Here is a 5,067-nt window from a genome sequence, read left to right as displayed (position 1 = left end):
CTATTTTCTTAGACTTGAGGTCCATTATAGGAGAGATGGTATCTCTCTCTCTCAGGTCAAGTATGCTATTGATTTGATATCTCAAGTTCATCTTTCTGATGAGGAGGTTGAAAATACTCCTATCGAGCCAAACGTTTGCTATACTTCCATCGATGACACCTTGTTGGATAATCCTACTCGTTACCGCTAGTTGGTTGGGGGCCTCATCTATCTTACTGTGACCCGCCCTGACATTGCTTACGCAGTCCACATTGTTAGCTAGTTTATGTCAGAGCCTCGAACTACTCATTATGTAGCAGTTCTTTGGATCCTTCGATACATCAGAGGCACTCTATATCATGGGCTTCACTTCTCTGCTAGCTCCTCTCTTACACTGTGAGCTTAGTACGACTCTGATTGGGGTGGTGTTGTTAGGGGCACCATCCAACTTGTTCCAATTCAAACCAAGCATCAACCGGCAGACTTGTTTACAAAGTTTTTTAATCCAGGCCGCTTTCATTTCTTGGTAGACAAACTCAAGTTGATCTTGATCAAACCATCTTGAGTTTGAGGGGGATGTTATCTAGAATATTCTCCAAATATTTTATCATTATTGTATATATATCTCAGTCATTATTAAGAAATATTATTAAATATTATTATGTAATTATTAATCATTATTAGGTTATCTTTTTCTTGATGTATATATTGTACCCTTTAGCTCAATAATAAATAAGATATTTCTCCATATTTCTCTTGCTTATTTCAATACGCATTTCGAGTGTTACATAGATCATGTAATTTTTCTTCTTGCCCAGCATACACTTCTTTTAATTTCTTTCTTATTCATTTCTTTTTCTTCTTCTTTCACAAGAAGTGATCTGATTTTGCTGTTAATTAGTTGTTGCAGATTACAATTTGAATGCAACCAGGAGATCAAAGCCCTGCAATGGCTTATTACGTCCAAGGAGAATCTTCCTCAAACTCTGATTCATCAACTCCAAAATGGAAATATGGTGTTTTCTTGAGTTTTGCAGGAAAGGACACTCGCTTGAATTTTACTCATCATTTGTACGCTGCTTTGACTAGGAATGACGTTATCACTTTTAGGGACGATGAAGCAATTGAGAGAGGCGAAGATATATCACAAGAATTGCTTCAAGCAATTGAGGATTATTCTCTTGTTGCTATTGTTATTCTCTCTAAAAACTATGCAAATTCTACATGGTGTTTCAAAAAGTATTTTTTTGAGATTTGAATATTTTAAATTATTTTTTAAACTTTTGAATTGTGATAATTTTATTAAGAATTTTAATTAATCTTGATTATTATAACGGTGTATTAAAGTACTGTTTTGATAATGTCAAGTGAACATTATAACAGAGATGGGAGGAGGATGATAGAAAGGTAGGTTGGAGGACAACAGAAAGATGGGAGGAGATCTAAAACTCACGGGAGATCGGAGAGGAAGGTCTATCACGGGAGAAGGGAGGAGGCGATGCATAGTTGGGGGGAGTCAAAGCCCGAATGACTGAAACTTGCTGGACTGGAGGGTACGCCTGGGAGGTAAATTTCTGACATGCAATAAATGAAATAATGGCAAAATTGAATCTGATAAGCTACTTTCCACAGCTTATACTAAAACGTGATTCTGGTATAAATAATCGATTATGAAAAAAGAGGGTGTTTGGGTTTTTTTTTTTTTTAATCAAAATCATGATTTTGGCTCTTATAATCGATTCTTTCCTCTATCCAAACAAGCAGTACGTTTATATAACTTAACACTCTCACACAGTGTGACTCGTTAGATTGTGTTTTTTGAAAAAAAAGAAAAGAAAATTGTTTTCCTGGTATTAGTTCTCACTAGCTGTCATCCTTGTCTTAAATCACACAAAGCAATGAGGCTGGTGTTCTGCAATAGTTACATCATGATTACCCTTTGTCCAGTACGATGAGAGGAACCCAAAAAAAAAAAAAAGAAAGGAAAAGAAAGAAAGAAAGTAATGCAAGAGAGAATTCAATAGTTACAAGTGCTTTTATTTATTGAATACATAAAATTATAATTATAAAAATTTAAAATCATAGAGGTAAATTATTAATAAAATAGTTATAAATAATTAATATTAAACTTTGTTAGTAATTGATAATTGATTTAATAATTAGATATGTAAAGTTAAAGTAATAAAATGTTAAAGTAATAGTTGTAAATTACTGATGAGTTAATTATATATAATTAATATTAAACTTATAATGCATGATCAGTTTAAATATTAGATATATGAAATTATAATTGTGAAAGGTCAGATAGTTGTAAATTATTAATGAAGTAGTAGTAATTCATTTGATTGATGTAATGTATTTTTAATGAGAGTATTATTATCATTTTATTTTAATTTCAAATTACACTTAGGTTCTAAGACACTTAATTGTGGTTTCTCAATTTTACAAGACTTATTTATAAATAAATATGTTTTACTGGATTTATATATAATTTTTTCTTTTAGTAATCTGCATGATATTTATCCATACTCTAGTCTCTATTATCTCGTCAGCATTTTTTTTTTGGTATAAATCTTGTCAGCATATTTTAATAGTGCCATTTTCTCCCTAAAGAATAAGACCACATCCGAGACTTTTAACATGTGAATGGTGGAAAAGAAAACATTGAAATGTGAGGCCTGGTTTGCTTTGCATAAACTTCTTAATACTAATGGCTAACTGCCATCAAATGCTAAGTTCAATATTAAATGGGGAAAAAAAATCAGCAAACGTTTGTGAAATGAGAGATAGAAATTAGGGCTGGCTTTTAATGGCTCAGGGTCTAAAAAGACCCGTTTTTTAAAAGCATGAATATAATTTAGGGTTAGCTTTTTTGAAGCATGGCCATATTTTTTTTATTGTTTTTAAGTTTAAAATTTTAAATACTTTTTAATTCAAAAAACTATTCCACACAAGATAAAATTTAGAAAATAAATAACATAAAAGCAAAACAAATTCCATAGACTTTCGGTGAAATTATCATGACAGCGAGCTCTGATCATTCTGAAGTAAAGAAAATTGATAAATAAATGAAGGACGAACCAAAACTGTATTATTTTTATATTTGTCTCGGTTTCTTGTAGAGAACAAAAAAACATAAGGAACTGGAATAAGAAACAAAATTAGAAATATAAAAAAAGAATATAATTAAGTTTAAGAATATATTGATATTGTATGGAGTTTTGGATAATTTATATAATATATGTATTTATACTATCAACTATCAAGTACCTAAAAAACCCTTGAAGTTGAAGTGTATATTGGCAAAGGTATTCAAAATCCATCCAAATCAATGATACAAAATTAAATCAAACAAAACCTGACATGAACAAATTAAAATTGATTATAAATAAAGTTTAGTTTAATTTTTTTGTTAACAAAATTAGTTGGTTTGGATTGATTCAGGTTTTTGTCTATGGAAACCTGAACCAAATTTAATCAAATCTTATTATATTTATTTTTTATAGTTTCATGAATTTGTGTTAATTTTTTTCTCAGTACTATGATCTGGTATATTATAACTGAACTACGGCAGTATGGCTGTATATGTGCTGGAAAATGAAATATAATTTCTTTCCAAATATGTATTCTTAAAATATTAGATCTATTATTGTAAATATTCGGAGATGAAAGAAAAACAAAGAAAAAGAAAGAGGAGGGGCGGTGGATGCAATAAGTAATATTAATAAGATGCACAAACATAATAAGCGGATGTCGTAATATTTGTTTATCATGCTTGTATTACGTTAGTGTGCACTTGTGCTTAAAATATACTCGTTCCTATTTTTTTTCACAAGACAATTTTGAAATTATTCTTTTAATTACAAATATATATATATAAGAAACATTCACCCTGTCTTTTTTTTTTGGCCAAAACAAACAACCACCCTACCTGAAGCACAAATTAATATGTGAGAGTCACATTTGAAGGATGTAGTTGTGACAATTAATCACATAAACTTACTGCTTGATTCATGGAACTACATTTAGTTGAGTGGGGCTATCAAACTTAAATATGAGGTCCCATTTGCTTCCCTGGAAACTTCAGCCATCAAGACTGAACGGGGCAATCCATTAAATGCTGATTGCAAACTTAAATAATGGGCAAACAAAAAAAGCACAGAAAAAAAAAAGGAAAAAGCAAAAAATGGTGAAGGAAATGTATAAATCTATATGAAGACCAGAACGTGAAAATAGCCTTTCATCTGTCAAAATAATTGTTAAGGTTTATATATCTACATATGTTTCATGTTTTAAGCAGTTTGAAGAAAAAAATTTGTTTGAGAAGAAAAATGCCCCTCGCCCTTTTATCGCATACGTTAATTAATTTGAATAGCATTTACATACGTTAACGTATTACAAACTATTTCTATCTAACTGTTAGTTTTCAATAATCAAGAGATAATACGGGAAAGGGAGGAAAAAGAATAAGATTCTCAATCTATCAACTCACTTGTTTTGTGAAAAGTTCAGTGTCAGATATTTAATATAGTAACTATTGAATGCGAAACTTACAGCGAATTTCACACTTGGAAAGAGTTCAAATGTTGAATTATGCCCTTAAATCTATAATTAATTTGCAAACATTTTTATCCTTTTTAAAATTGAGAAAATTCAATAACTAAATAAATTTTTCACATGTTTTCTACTTGCCTTGTGATGGATCACCGATCCCTTGCCCATTAAGCAAGAAGTTCCATTGAATTTATTATAAGAGAAATACTTGGATAGATTGAGTAAACCATATCATTTGTGATATGTCCATTTAAAAAACTTTCAAGTAATCTAAATAAAATCTTACGTGACATTTTTAAATAATTTTTATGTTTATAATAGAATGCACATTTATTTTTTTTCCTTTTCTCTCTCTATTATCATTAATATTAAATTAATTTATATTTAATATCATCTAAATATTATGTTTTTATTGGATAAATTTAATTGTGGTTCATTGTATTATCAAGGGTAAATGAGAAAAATGCTCCAAACTATACGTTTAAAAACGTCTAGTATCATAAATTTATATTTGTGCAATATTTTTTCTCAACT

The sequence above is a fragment of the Prosopis cineraria genome, unplaced genomic scaffold, assembly GCF_029017545.1.
Source record: "Prosopis cineraria cultivar Desert tree isolate PC_DT_omini unplaced genomic scaffold, ASM2901754v1 PC2, whole genome shotgun sequence".
Classification (NCBI taxonomy): domain Eukaryota; kingdom Viridiplantae; phylum Streptophyta; class Magnoliopsida; order Fabales; family Fabaceae; genus Prosopis; species Prosopis cineraria.
This window is presented reverse-complemented; position numbering follows the sequence as displayed.